The 16048-nt window shown below is 47.6% G+C and overlaps 1 non-coding gene across 1 annotated transcript; it reads right to left on the reverse strand.

Annotated features, from left to right (window-relative positions):
* Positions 1-3982: 3982 nt before the first annotated feature.
* TRNAR-CCU (transfer RNA arginine (anticodon CCU)) lies at positions 3983-4055 on the reverse strand. The gene has a single exon. It is a non-coding gene; the product is annotated as a tRNA-Arg (tRNA).
* Positions 4056-16048: the final 11993 nt, after the last annotated feature.

Genomic DNA, 16048 nt, shown 5'->3' on the forward strand with positions numbered 1-16048 from the left:
TCCAGTTCATCCACATCTTTCCCAAAATGTGGCATCCAGAACTGGACACAATACTCCAGTTAAGGCCATATCAGCATAGAGTAGAGCAGAAGAATTACTTCTCATGGCTTGCTTACAACAGTCCTGCTAATACATCCCAGAATGATGTTCACTTTTTTTGCACTGTTGACTCATATTTAGCGTGTGATCCACAATGACCCCCAGATCCCATCCCGCAGTATTCCTTCCTATGCAGTCATTTCCTATTTTGTATGTGTGCAACTGATTGTTCCTTCCTAAGTGGAGTACTTTGCATTTGTCCTTATTGAATTTCATCCTATTTATTTCGGACCATTTCTTTAGTTTGTCCAGATCATTTGGAATTTTAATCCTATCCTCCAAAGCACTTGCAACCCCTTCCAGCTTGGTATTGTCCAAAAACTTTAAAAGTGTATTCCCTATGCCTTTATCTACATCATTAATAAAGATGTTGAACAGAACTGGATCCAGAATTGATCCCTGCACAACCTCACTGTATATGCCCTTTCAGCTTGATAACTACTGATTACTACTCTCTGGGAATGGATTTCCAGCCAGTTATGTATCCACCTTATAGTAGCTCCATCTAAGTTGTATTTCCTTAGTTTGTTTATGAGGAGGTCATGCAAGACGGTATCAAAAGCCTCACTAAAGTCAAGATACACCACATCTATCACTTTCCCTCATCCACAATACTTGTTACTCTGTCAAAGAAAGCTATTAGGTTGGTTTGACACAATTTGTTCTTGACAAATCCATGCTGGCTGTCACTTATCACCTTATTATCTTCTAGGTGTTTGCAAATTGATTGCTTAATTGTTTGCTCCGTTATCCTTCCAGGTACTGAAGTTAAGCTGACTGGTCTGTAATTCCCCGATTTGTTCTTATTCCCCTTTTTACAGCTTGGCACTATATTTGCCCTTTTCCACTCCTCTGGAATCTTTCCCATTTTCCATGATTTTTTGAAGATAATCACTAAAGGCTCAGATACCTCTCAGTCAGCTCCCTGAGTATTCTAGGATATAGTTCATTAGGCCCTGGAGACATGATGACATCTGTCTTGTCTAAGTAATTTTTAACTTGTTCTGTCTCTATTTTAGTCTTTGATCTTAACTCATTTTCACAGGCATTCACTATGTTAGATGTCCAATTGCTACTAAACTTTTTGGCAAAAACTGAAATAAAAGAGTCATTTAGCACTTCTGCCATTTCCAAATTTCCTCCCCTCACTGAGTAATGGGCCTACCCTGTCCTTGGTCATCTTCTTGTTTCCAATATATTTGTAGAATGTTTTCTTGTTACTCTGTCTCTAGCTAGCTTAATCTCATTTTGTGACTTGCCCTTTTTAATTTTGTCCTTACATGCTTGTACTATTTGTTTATATATCTGGTTAAGCCAGGATGATCTGGTCCCATGCTTTCTATCTTTCCTGCGCAGTGGGATAATTTGCTCTTGTGCCCGTGGAATAACATGGAATATTTCTGTTCCCTGTCTGGAAGAGCCTAAGTAGAGCTGGTTGGGAATTTTCTGGTGGAAAATGCCTTGTTCAGAACATTGCATTTTTCCACAGGAATTCCCCCAAAATTCAATTTTTTGTCATAAAAATCAAAGTGAGCTCACCCTGCCTGCCTGGAAGGCTCTTGTCAATGTCACTTGCTGCCTATAGGCTGAAAGACTTTTGCCCCCATTTTGCACTGATGTAAATGGTGACACAACATGCAGGGCAGTGGAGGTTCCAACCCAGCCTCTGCCCAGAAGGTGGCTGGTCCAGAGGAGGCAGGGCTGTGTCCAGAGCTCAGAGTAGACACAAAGGAGAGGAACAGAATGGAGAGAGCCCAGGCACAGCATGTTGGGCTTGCCTAGCTACCACACTTTCACTCAGAGAAAAGCAGATGACCGATTTTGGAAACTCCTTGGGCTGGGGAACTCTTGGCGACACTAAGCTCCCTTTTCCGCACACAAGTTATGTATGAACAGACTTTGATCGTCGTCAATAAGTCATTTGAAATTGTTTAGTGAGCATGTGATGTGAACGTTTTGCAGCTGTTTGCAAACCCTCTGTTTCAACTATGTCTCCAATATTCTACTCTTTGTTATTTCTGGTGTGTGATTGGTTGCCTAAGTCGCATGGTATTATTTCTGCACTCTAATTGGGTGTCTGAAGCTTTTATTATCAAAAAGAAGCATATCAAAGATGGCCACCCAGAGGCTGGAGCCAACATCCACCTGCAGCTAATGACCATTTGATGGTAATAAAGCTCTGGGCCTTTCTCTGAGCCCCAGCACATTCCCCAGCTCTTTGATCAGGCAGCAATGGGCAGATCTTTCTGGCAGGCACTGCGGCCATTTGTTTCCAGTTAAATGCAGTTTAGATTTCTGAGAAAGTTCTTAAAATCCTTGAAAAATACACCCTCACCGTGCTACCTGGGATCAGGGATGCTGGAGAGTGGAGCTGGCCACAGAGACTGGCGAGGCTAGTGCTTGGAGACTGATGTTGGCTTCTGATCTCACATGCACCGGTGTAAATCCAGAGTCAGTCCATTAAAGTCACAGCCAGCTACCCACTCTGCTCCCTGCCACATCCATTAACCCTGTTGCTAACACCAGCGTCAGTGCACTGTCGTTTTCCCTTCCCAGAACTGCCACATCTCTCTCCCCCAGTACCAGTGTGTCTCCCCATTAGGGTGACCAGATGAGAGATGTGAAATATCAGGACGTGGGAGGGGCGTGCCTTGAGGGGGGCAGTGAGAACGTGGGAGTGAGGGCAGGGTCAGGCAAGGATTTGGGGAGGGATCCAATGGGGGAGGGAGGGGCGGAGTCGGGGCAGGGCCGGGGTGGAGTTGGGGCGCAAGCTACCTCCGCCTGTGCGCCGGAGGGCAAAATATCGGGACAATTCGCATCCCGATCAAACATCAGTCGGGACACAGGACAAACAAGTAAATATCGGGACAGTCTCGCTAAATTCGGGATGTCTGGTCACCCTACTCCCCATCTTCTTCCAACACGGCTGTTTGCCCCAACCCTCTCCAGCTAGCTCTTCCATCTGAGTTCCACCCCCCGCTTAGCAGTTTTGTTTAACCCTCCATAGTCAATAGTTAATCTCCATGTTCCATCTGCCTTTTTTACTGGCCAGATTGTGCCAGGTTAGGTGCTAAGCACTTCCGGATTAATTTCCGTTTTTCCAGTTCTTCTATGACTTGTCTTAGCAGTTGTGGATCACCAGTGTGGTTAGATGTTGATAGATGTTTGGCAGGGTGTGTGTGTTCTCTTTGTGTGCCACCCCAGCCCTACACAGACAGCTGGCACAGCAGATCTCGAGTGAACAGCCCAATGACCACAAAATCCATTAAGGGATGAAGGCACCCAGCCAGGTTTATTGTCGACGAAGCACAGTACTAGTATCCTGCAGACTCTACCAGACCACTAATGCATGTATGTCCGAAACAATGGACCAGCTCAGTGAACGGCGGCACTTTACATTTCTCTCTAGGCTGGACAAAGATACTCCCTGTGAGATACATCTTTATACCCTGATACAAGCAAATTAGTACTGCCCCTCTGACATAGTTAGTTACTGCCCCCTGACGTGGCTAGTTATCACTCATCACCTTAGAATCATAGAAGATTAGGGTTGGAGGAGACCTCAGGAGGTCATCTAGTCCAACCCCTTGCTCAAAGCAGGACCAACCCTAACTAAATCATCTCAGCCAGGGCTTTGTCAAGCCGGGCCTTAAAAACCTGTAAAGATGGAGAGTCCACCACCTCCCTAGGTAACCCATTCCAGTGCTTCACCACCCTCCTAGTGAAATAGTTTTTCCTAATATCCAACCTACACCTCCCCCACTGCAACTTGAGACCATTGCTCCTTGTTCTGTCATCTGCCACCACTGATGATAGTCTAGATCCATCCTATTTGGAACCCCCTTTTGGGGGGTTGAAGGCTGTTATCAAACAAAGCTTTACTTACCCCAGATGGGACTTGAACCCACAATCTCTGGCTTAGGAGGCCAATGCCTTATCCATTAGGTTACTGGGGCTGTCAGCCTTCTGTAGTTCTTGAAGAATGCTACCAGGGAAAAGGTTCCCTGCCTGATCAGGAACTTGAACCCTGGACCCTCAGATTATAAGCCTGACATTCTACTAACTGAGCTAGCCAGTCTTACATTATGCAGGCTGGTTTGAGCAAAACATCTTTATTGTGTACAGTCATCCTAACCTTATCTTTTAGGAGGGGTCAGTGTGTTTCTGTTATCCTTGGGGAATATTTTTGTACCATCCTTGATATTGGGATGTGTTGGTACTGTGATGGGTTGGATCACAGAAACTCCCCTGGGGCTTCCAACTGATGTTCCAAGACTACTTCTGCCCTTGCTTTCCTGCCAGCTTGGGACTCCAGAATCCTGCCTGGTTGTTCCAGACACGCTTGCCGGCCACAAACACAGACCTAGGTCTTTACCACGTCCCACAAACAGCAAGCTTAACTGAAAGCAGCTTAAGAAGTGTTCCTGTCTTTAACACTCAGATGCCCAACTCTCAACAGGGTCCAAACCCTGAATAAATCCATTTTACCCTGTATAAAGCTTATACAGGATAAACTCATAAATTGTTTGCCCTCTGTAACACTGATAGAGAGAGATGCACAGCTGTTTCCCCGGCCCCCAGGTATTAATACATACTCTGATTTAATTGATAAGTAAAAAGTGATTTTATTAAATACAGAAAGTAGGATTTAAGTGGCTCCAAGTAGTAACAGACAGAACAAAGTGAATTACCAAGCAAAATAAAACAAAACACGCCAGTCTACGCCTAATACAGTAAGAAAACTGAATACAGATAAAACCTCACCTTCAGAGGTGTTCCAGTAAACTTCCTTTTGCAGACCAGTCTCCTCCTAGTCTGGGTCCAGCAATCACTCACACGCCCTGTAGTTCCTGTCCTTTATCCCAGTTTCTGTTCGGTATCCTTTGGGGTGGAGATGCTCTCTCTTGAGACAGCTGAAGACAAAATGGAGGGGTCTCCCAGGGGTTTAAATAGATTTTCACTTGTGGGTGGACACCCTTCCCTCCCCCTGTGTAGAATCCCAGCTACAAGATGGAGATTTGGAGTCACATGGGCAAGTCACATGTCCATGCATGACTCAGAACTTACAGGTAGCAGCCATTGTTCACATGCTGCCTTGAACATCCTCAGGTAAACCTCTTCTGTGGATTGGAGACTTCCAAGATCCATTGTCCGTTAAGTGTTTCTTGATTGGGCACTTAACTTGCACATTCCTTCTTAAAGAAGCTGACCAAATGCTTTACTAAGGCTACTTAGAATCAAACAAGTACACAGCCAATATTCATAACTTTGAATACAAAAATGGTACGTGCATACAAATAGGAGGAATAGATTCAGTAGGTCGTAACCTTTACAGAGATATGTTACATGGCATATGTAGCATAAAACATGTTCTAGTTATGTCATATTTACATTCATAAGCATATTTCCATAAAGCCTTATGGGGTGCAACGTCACAGATACCACTTGATATTGGGATGTGTTTGCATGAGTACTCTGTGACTAGCACTTAGGAATATGTATTTTTGCAATATCAGCCCTGTTCTTACCAGATTCTGTGAGCACGTCCTGCCTCATACTAGGCCTCTGATACAAGGGCTTATGTCTCAGGCTCTCTTCCTACTACACTAGCTGGAGCAACCTGCACGGAACTTGGTGGAAGGAGCACAGATTGAAGCAAGGAAGAGTTTGGACTTTGGAGTAGACACCAGGAAGTCAGTCTATGTGCACATGGCTAGAATGCTAGCTGCAGTTGCAACATCAATGTAAATAAATCTAATAAAGAAACAGTTCAGTTTTACAAGCATGGAATCCTCTCATGCTATTACCCAGCATGTGGTACATGAGATGTAGTGGCAGCATTCAGTCTAGCGAGACAAACAGCAAGGAAGAGAGTGTGATTAACAGGAAAACGAAGTAGCACCGATAGGCAGCATGGAAGGACTCAGAGCACCAGGAATGCCAGATTTCCAGACCAAAAAACCTGGCACAAGCATGGAAGCAGGAAACTGAGTCTGTAACCAGAGCTGAATGTGGGGGATAGCGATGAGAAAAAGAAGGAAAAGATCATTTCCTGTCTAACTGGGGGGAAAATACTGGAGAAGTGTCACTGTTGCCAGGAATAATGCTGGACACAGCAGAACCACAGCGAGAGGGCTTTGATGAGTACTGTGACTCCAGACAGAACGAGACTGTGGAGAGATGCTGATTTTTTTGCTAGAAACCAAGAAGCTGAAGGAGGACTAGATTACAGAGCTGAGACCTATGGAATCCACATGGAGCTTTGGAGACACAAACAATTCCCAGATTAGAGACAAATGATTCCAGGTTACAGGAGAGAAATGGACGTAGCCCTAGAGAAATGCCTCCAAGGAGCAAGGGCGGCTGAACTGAGCGAGGAAACGATCCAACAATGACAGCTCTGAGTGCAGAACGGGTATACAGATTCAAACTAATGAAATCAGGAGACAAGAGAGAGACAGACTGACTGAGCATGCAGGCATCATGGTCCAGTGTATGTACTGGGGAAAGCAACACAAAAGGCCAAAAGAAAAAGGCCCAAGCTATGTGCAATGATGCAATGGATGTGGGAAACAGAACCACACGGGAAGAAAAGAGCAGTAGTACATGCGGTGCCTGAGGATGCAGACACTTCCAGTGAAGAGAATATCTGCAGCCTGCCTCTAGGACTGCCAAAGCCTCTCAGTGTACTGACGTTGCAGAAGAAGGCTGCCAGCCATTCAGTTGCCATATTTGCAACAATGCTATTAGATCAATGACCAGTTTGATTGTGAAGCCAGCTGCCGTGAAGCCCAGCAATGCTGATAAACAGCAATATTTGCGTGGCGAAATGTGACCAGGTGCTGGGGTTGTACAATAAAACTGTCTGAAGAAGTGGGCTGTAGCCCACGAAAGCTTATGCTGAAATAAATTTGTTAGTCTCTAAGGTGCCACAAGTACTCCTGTTCTTTTTAACAAAACCATTGTGAGGCTAATGCAGACTATATATGAGAAACCCAGAAGCAGTTAAGAGAATGCCAAGATAAGCAGGCAGCCTACTACAGCAAAGGATCCCAGGACCTGGGGCCATTATAGACAGATGACCCGTGCTGGGTCCAGCCATCAAATAGTCAATGGCAAAAAGAAAGGTCCAAGCTGAAGTGGGACACAGGTCATCTGAAATAGCTACACACTCTGGACAGCTGCAGAGATGAAACCTAAGACAACTGCAGAGTAGCAGCAGACAGCCAGCATACCTGGCCAGACGGGATCAAGGCCAGGACCTGGAGGTCTTAGAAAGAGCCACAGCCAGCAGCTGGCCAGACATAAGCACATCAGCAGAAATGAGATGTCTGAGGAACACAGAGGATCAACAGGACGCCACCCAACAGAATAAAGGCAGCCACAGGGTAGGTGCAAGCCCCCCATCACGAGCAATAACACAGACAAGACCCGCTTAATTTGAAGACCAGCCTACTTGAAGGACCCTGAGTAGGCAAGTGACTCATCCAGTATTAAACCGAACCGTACTGCTTTTCTAGGATTTGTCCCTGTCTGGTGCTCAGACAAAGCCAGACGTGGTTTTGTCCGGTACTGTGCAGGAACACCATTTTGAAAGCACGGTGTTCTGCCCCTGCCGGTGTGACCTCACGCACACCGTACAAGCCCCTCTCTGATACAGTGTGATCTTCTACACACCGTGCATCTGAGATCAAGCCAGCAAGGGTAGGGCAGCATGCTTGGAAAAATGGATCTCCCCTCACGGGGTGTGCTCTTAAAAATGGTGATGCCCATGCAGCGTGACCTCACACACACTGTGTGTCAGAGGTCACACTCGGAGGGGTGGGGTCACATTGGCAGAGGCAGGTCCACGCTGTTCCCGGAAGTACTGGAATGTCTGGTATTCTGGGAATGCAAGTGACCACCCTAACAGGCAGCCATGGGTGGGCAGTACAGGCTATGTTCACACGGTGGGCTATATACTAGTAATCTCTGGCCCTAGCAAGTCAGAAAAGGCTGTCACAAAGGACACAATCGTTAACAGGAAAGAGTGGAGCTGGAAGGGATGAGCATAGGTTGCAGGAGGGAAGAGGTTGGAGGAGGCACCAGGAAGTCAGTCTGTGTGCACATGGCTGGAATGCTAGCAGCAGTTCCAGCACCTCTGTAAATAGTTCTCTTGGGAAAGAGACAGTTTAGCTTTACCAGCATGAAGCCCTCTCTTGTTATTATTCTATACATGGTAGATGAAACATGAGCTAAAGGAGGGCTTCTCTGGGATGTATGGGACCATGAAATTGTAATGCCCTGAGACCCTAGGAACTCTACCCAGGTGCAGAGGCTGTATCCATTTTATCCTCAGAGTTGCTGAGGCATGTTAGAGGGTAGCTATACACACACTGCATGCAAACTTGCAGAGACTTTACTTCTGTTCTTTCTTATTTTTTCCCCCATTATCCTAAAATAAAAGTAATTTGAGACTGAAAGCACATGGTGGTTCTTTGCATTTAGAAAACACCATCTTTGAACTCAAATGGTGCAGGCTTGGATTAATTATTTATTATCTGCCACGTGTATTGTGGTAGTGCCTAAAGACCACAGTCAGGCTGGTTGCATTGTGCTAGGCGCTGTCCCCCAAAAAGCTTATATATTACAGTCGAAAAGACAAAAAGCCTATGTTTGCGGAGCCTAAGGAGTTGCGCGATTCTAGCCCTGGATCCACAGACATGGGACTGTTTTAGCTGTAGCTCATGAATTTGTGTAAATGCATTGGATACCTCAGGGTCAGTGATGTGTCCTGCAAAGCAAAGACAGCGCAAGCACCAGCAATGTGTGGCTCCCAGGCCTCGAGCCGAGCTCTGTCAGTGTATGGGATATATGCTTGTTTGTGGGGATTAATTGCCAATGTGACCTTTGGGTTTAGGTTATGGAAACATTCCTCTCTTACTGAGTGAAACGCAACAGCAACAGCAGGGCTAGCTGGGTCCTTGGAGCAGAGACTCTCCAAAGAACTATACATTGCCTGTAAATGCCAGAGGCAAAGGATCGTATTGAGACGTGTCAAGCCACTGTGACTCTGATACCTTCAGATTATGCTGAGCTAGTCGAAAATACCATCCACCCTCTAACTACCCAAAGGGGCAGTTCTTTAAGAAAGGCTGCAGTGTTCATATCACAATGAACCTACTTGCTGTGGAACCTTTTATTAAAATTAAGACAGCAAATTGCTTTTCTGGATTCTGTGGCACTTGCTCACCGGACTCCACCAATGGCCCCACTGGAATAGGTGCTCCCAAGGGAGTGGGAGATGGTGGACTCTGGCTTTGGTTTATTTACATATCATTTGAAAAAGAATAACGACTGCTCACTAGGAATTTGTTATCTTGACAGAGGAAGGACGCAGAGAAGAGTGGCAAGAACGGAGCTACCATTTCAGAGGGCTTTTCGGTCCTTTCATACAGTAAGTGCTTGCTTTAAAAAAGCAAAGTCATTTAAAAGTTAAAAACCAAGGGAGCCAATTTTGCCACGCTTTTACTGTCTCTTCTTTCCCAACCATTCAAAGGTTTTGTTCCATCCTCCCCTGCAGCATTGTTCAGAAACCAATCCATCACCTTTGCAGGATCAATGCTCTTTGTCTGATGTGTGTTGGGTTGTTTTAGAGACAGGCCCAAGTCCCAAAGTTCATGGAGCGAACCTGGATTTTAAAATCCGCAAAGATTCGGCATGGCAGGTCCAGGGGCTGGGTCATACCACAAAAGGCAGGGGCCATCAGAAACACTTGGCTCTGGAGTCCAACTCCTCTGACAAATTTAGGATGAGACCAGAATATAGAGGCAGTTTGTCCCACTTCTGCTTCTGTGGGCTTCTTGCGCCGTCCTCGGAAGCAAACGTGATTCTGGGATGCATTAACAGGCGTGTTGTGAGCAAGATACGAGAAGTCATTCTTCCGCTCTACTCTGCATTGGTTAGGCCTCAACTGGAGTATTGTGTCCAATTCTGGTCACTGCATTTCAAGAAAGATGTGGAGAAATTGGAGAGGGTCCAGAGAAGAGCAACAAGAATGATTAAAGATCTTGAGAACATGACCTATGAAGGAAGGCTGAAAGAATTGGGTTTGTTTAGTTTGGAAAAGAAAAGACTGAGAGGGGACAGGATAGCAGTTTTCAGACATCTGAAAGGGTGTCATCAGGAGGAGGGAGAAAACTTCTTCAGCTTGGATAAAACAAGAAGCAATGGACTTAAACTGCAGCAAGGAGGTTTAGGTTGGACATTAGGAAAAAGTTCCTAACTGTCAGGGTAGTTAAACACTGGAATAAACTGCCTAGGGAGGTTGTGGAATGTCCATCTCTGGAGATGGTTAAGAGTAGGCTAGATGGTCTAGACAGTATTTGGTCCTGCCATGAGGGCAGGGGACTGGACTCGATGACCTCTCGAGGTCCCTTCCAGTCCCAGAATCTATGAATCTTGTGCTGCCGTTGCTGGAGACAGGATACTGGACTACATGGATCTTGGGTCGGATCTAGCATGGCAATTTCTGTTTGCTATTCTGGTGGGAATAACAGTACAGTGGTGGGTTGTGCTGGGAGGCTGCTCATAGTGATGGAAATGGTGAGGCTGTGTTAGATTTTTCTGTATCAAAACTCATTTTTCAATCCCTCTCTGTTCTGGTTTAGTAAAATATTGGGTAGAATGAATGGCTGTCGTTCATCTTTACGGTCACAACAAAAACCTAGGGAGAATTCCTAAGCCAGCCTCCCATTCCGAACATCCCCAAACTGTCGGAGTTGTACTCCAGAGCCAGGTACTCCAGATGGCCCCTCTCTTTTGTGGTACAAACCAGCCCCTGGATCTGCCAGGTCCAGTTTTTGAGGATTTCAAACTCTAGATTCACACATTTTGGGGCTGTTTCTAAAGCCCAATACAAATCAGACAGTAAGCACTGATTCTGTGAAGACTGCAGTATTCGATGCTGCAAAGCCAGCCAGCCAACACGACGACATGGCCAAAGCTGTGCTCAGAGGGCATTGTTGAGGGAGTCTGTATCTTCTGGTATAAAATGCCCTGGGTTAGGCATGTGCACATGAAGACGAGCTGCTGTCAGACACACTAGAGCCACAAGGCTCCAAACACACAGGTACCCTTCACAGAAGACAAGTGGGAGTGTCCATTGCTGTGAAATGTGTGCATAGTGCGTGCACGTGACTGGATACCTACGCAAGGCTTGCAGTCCCGGGCACTGAACAGGTCAGAGCTCAGCTAGCTCTGCTGCACGTACGGATGGGGATGGTGCTAACAGATCACCTGGGAAACTAGACCTGGATACAAGAATTCCTGCTTAACCAGATCTGGTGCCAGGCACTGCTCTCCTTATTCCAAACAAACCCGCCAGGATCACCATTCCCAATCCTCTACCAAGCTTGGGTGGCTGGGAATTCTGGCCCCTGGAGAGAAGGATCCCTGCTCAGCCATTTTCCCAGGCTCGCGCTCAGGCAGCCTGGCAAAGCAAATTTGACAGACTCATTTTCTGTGATGCTTATGTTCAGCTTTCTCCAAACATCTTTCTCTGACACCATTCCTCTCTGTTTATTTATGACACCAGTAAAACCCCTGCCTGCAGTTTCGGCTCAGGGAATGCCGCATGGGGCTGCAGTGAGCTCTACAGAGTCACTCCCTGCTGGCGGGAAAAAAAACCACGTCACAGAGGGTGTTTTTTGATTGAAATGCAACGTCCCCTCCTCTCCCTATTTCAGATCCCCGGCTACAATGAAACCCCAGGTACAGGGTTCAGTCTGGCTCCTGGGTGGATTGAAATGCCTAGCATTATTATCATATTTAATATGATTTGTATTACCGAGCTCCTAGGAGTCCTAGTCAGGGATCCCATTGTGCTAGGTACAAACACAGAACAACAAGACAGTCCTTGTCCCATAGTTTCCTGGGGACAAATTTAGTATAAGAGCCCAGTAGGAGAGAAAGCTATGCAATTTTCAGCTAATTCTTCTTCTTTGTATTCTGGTAGCAGCTGGAAGGCCCAGCTGGGATCAGAGCCCCATTTTGCGCTGGGCACCCCAGGGCAATGGGGGTTCATGTATGAACCCGGGCAAAACACGTGCCCAACAAACGTGAACCAAACCGTGTCAGACAGTGAACATACTTGCAGCGCTCAGGACCTGATTTGCAAACCGAGAAGGGGGCTTGGATTGATGATTAGCTTGTTTGCCCAGCTCTGTGCCAGCGGCTCATTCGCAAACTATGAAGCCAAAAGTAGCTGCCACATGAATGAATTTTCTACAGTTAACAGAAAGTCCTGGGAAAACTGAGTAGGCTAAGGGGCAAAATTTGGCTTACAAGAAGGAGGGGGGTAGGTAAGGCACTAGGCTAGGACCCAGAAGAACTGGGTTCAGTTCCTGGTTCCACTACAGCCTCTCAGAGAGAACTTCAGTAAGTCACTCAGGCCTGGCTGCTCAACAGTGTGTAAACAGCTTTGAGAGTCTGGTCCCTGCTTTCTCTACGCTGTGTGTCCCTATCCATAAAAGGCAGATAATGGTGTTTTCTCCCCTACCTGTCTTGTCTATTTAGCTTGTAAAGCTTTTGGGGAAAGGACTGTCTCTTGTTCTGTGCCTGTGCAGTGCCTAGCATGGTGGGGCCCTGACCTCCTCTGGGACCTCAAGGAGAAATCTCATTTCTCTCCAGTGCATTGAATTATTTGACCCCCTCTCCTCGGCCCCATTTGGCTCAGATAGAGCTGCATCAGACATGAGCTTGGCCAAAGAGATTCAGATGAGCTAAGAAGGAGCATCTGGGATGAGGAGTGTTTACCCAAACTGAACATCTGAACCTCTGCAGGCTCAGGTGTCAGCAGCGAGGGGAGGAAACCTAGAATCCTGCAGAAAAGGTACATGGTGATTCAGTGGGGCTTTGAGACAATTGCCATCCTTTGTTGCAGGGACCTTCAGACAGATAATGCAGCTGGTTTAGGACAGTGGAGTCTTATTACCCAATGATGTCCTCAGGGTATTGCCTTCCCTGGGGGCAGGTTATGAGTCTGGGAGGGTTCATGTATTTTGGGGTTCATTTTACCACAGCCCTTCCCCCATCTGTGAGCAGCTACAGCTGGTAGAGATTAGCAATCAGCAGAGAGAACAGAAATCAGGGGGAATTTAGGGCAAAGCCAAAATGGGGAGGGAGCTGTTTTGCAGATGTTCCCTTTGTCTTTCTGATTCAACGTTTTTACTAGCCATCAGATGGCATTAACTAACAAGACGTTTCTTTGAAGGGGCTCTGCAAATTCCGAGCATTGACATGTGCTGTGCTGCTCAAGAATGGGTCGGTGCTGGTAGCTATATTGTTACGAGAGCATTAAAGTGTTTTTGTCACTTGGGTTTTTCACCTTCACCTTCTCCCCCTCTGGTTCTCGCGGGATCAAACTGTCTAAGAGCAGACTCAAGCGTCTTCACTTGCAGTAGAGCCAGAAGAGCTGAGTGCTCACCAGCAGGGCTTGGTTTTCTGCTCCATTTGGTGCAGGAATAGGACAGGCAAAGGCGTCTATCAATGACTGTTTTGCCTCTCCTGCTCTGGGCTGAGCCCTCTGCTTGAGCTGCAACAGCCTCAGGGCTGTTCTCACTTTGGCTGCCCATGCCCACAAGGGGCCAGTCCTGCAGTCAAGAATAGCTGGAGGGCAGTGGTGCTTTGGCCCTAGGGCTGGGACTTCAGGCTTTATTGCCCCTTTGCCCTGCCAGGGTGATACAAGTAGCTTAAAGTGACAGGCAGCGGAACCCAACACCCATACGCGCTGTCCAGACAGTCACAGGCTTTGTCGCCGCCCTGGCTAGGTGGTGGAATCCTCTGGCTCTCGGAGAGGAAGAGTTTAAAGGCAAGTCAGAGGGATGCATGGATTCCTTCCTATACAAGAAGGGATCTACGTGTGTCACCCCCACCTGTGCCTGTATGACCCTCCCTTCTGTGTCCCCTCAGCTGACCTGTGCTCACACAGACCACAGAGCTCTCACCACGTCCAATTAGCTGCCCTGGGACTACTGCAGAGTCAGCCGGGGGAACCGAGATCAGGCCTGGGTCCTGGACAATATTCACAAAGGGCTGTTCTGGCTACTGCCACGCTCCTTCTTTTCAATTCAGTGCCTCTGCCCTGTTGCCTCCTCTTTTCCCCTAACCCACCCACTTCCTTGCTCTCCGATTACCCATCGCACCATCTCCCCGTCTCTTCCCCTTATCCCAATAACGTTCCCATCTCTTTCCTCCCATGCCTCCTCCGTTGCCGCTTAGGAGTCTCTGCTCTTCTCCATTTCGAGTCTGACACCTTCACTTCCAAGCCACCCCTCACAATCCTTTGTGCCAGGTGCTGGGCCATCTCCTTGTTGCCACTGCGGCAGCTATTGCCAAGGATTCTTGAGGGGTCTTGTGAGTGAAGGTCCTGGACTAGATGTGGCCGGAGGAGAGAAAGAGGGGAAGTGCTGTCATGGGCAGTGTTGGAAAGAGAGAGAGACAACAACGTGTAAACGGAGACAGATACACCTAGAGAGGTGAGGAATGCAGGGGGCAGAAGCAGAGCCTGGGGGAGCCATCCCATAAGCTGGCCTGTGCTGGGGCAAGTCGTTTCTCTCTGGCTTTTAGATTTTGTTGAATCCAAATTCTCTGCAACTGGCTGCCTCTCTGCAAAGTGACCCAAAGGGTAATGAAACAGACCTTGTTCATCTCACCCATGCAAAGAGAGCAGCATGCACTGCTAGGTGCCGAAAGGGCAGGGTGGACAGCCTCAGGTCTGTGGCTCTTCCTGGCTAGGGTGGGTCAGGAGGTGGGTGGGATCCCCTTCCTTAAAGCTGGGATGAGTTGGGCTGCCCAGCCTAACAGCACCACTGGCCAGGCTGGCTACCAGCCCCCAGCTCTGTATCCTGTCCTCCGCGCCCCAGCTCCCTCTCAGAGCAAGCTGGAGTGGGCTGGGAAAACTGGAACTGTTCGACATGTGTGAATTCCTGCCGATTAGACTGATATTTCATTACAAGAAATGTTCTGTCAGTGACTAAGGGCCTGCTTGGTTCAGCTTGTTCCGAATGAAACATTTCTCTGTTTCCTGTTGGAATGTCTTTTTGTTGTGAATTGCTTCCATGTGGTGTTCTCCCAGCCCCACCATCTTAGCCCTACTGAAATCAGCGGGGCTTTTACTATAGGCTTCCAGGGGGCCAGGATTTCACCCAGGGCTCCCACGCTGAGCAATCCCCTGGGCTTCCTCTGCCTGTCTGGGCCCTGGCAAGAGCCAAACTATGAGCTGTGTTCTCTGAGCCCAGCCATGCATGCTCCTGCCAGCCATTCCCTCAGTCTTCTCCCACCTGACATCCCATTAACCTGCTCACTGCGCCGTCAAAAGCACTGACCCCTGACCCTGCAGATTAAAGAGATAACACCTGGGCTTTTTATGGGAAGCCAAAGGGTAAATACCACCACGCCCCAGCTCACAATCCCTTCCTGGCAATCCCAGGCTCCTATAGTAACACAAACCATCTGTTGGGGGCTGAGGTATGGGGGGAGTGGGGAGCTGTTTGATAGGTCTCGGGGTGGCTGTGAAAGGACCTTGTGGTTTCATTGCGCATCCTAGGACATGCCCTGGCTGGAGGCAGCAGAGTTAATAGGCCAAGCCTCTCTCCAGGCTGAGGGATTTCTCTTGGGCCAGCTCTGCCTTGGGTATGGCCAACTCCTGGCAGGCGCTGTCTGTGAGACACCTTTAATCAGGCACTCCTTAAAAAGCGGAGGTGAAGATGGGGAGGCGGGACCCCCGGTTGGGAAGGGTTGTTGCTGTGTGTGTGTGTCCCCCTGTACAGGGAATTCTCTCCGACATCCATCTGACGAAGTGGGTATTCACCCACGAAAGCTTATGCTCCAATACATCTGTTAGTCTATAAGATGCCACAGGACTCTTTGTTGCTCTCCGACATGGTAATTCTGTTGTCTTCTAGTCCAG

Source organism: Chelonoidis abingdonii, chromosome 18, assembly GCF_003597395.2.
Source record: "Chelonoidis abingdonii isolate Lonesome George chromosome 18, CheloAbing_2.0, whole genome shotgun sequence".
In the NCBI taxonomy this organism is placed as follows: Eukaryota; Metazoa; Chordata; order Testudines; family Testudinidae; genus Chelonoidis; species Chelonoidis abingdonii.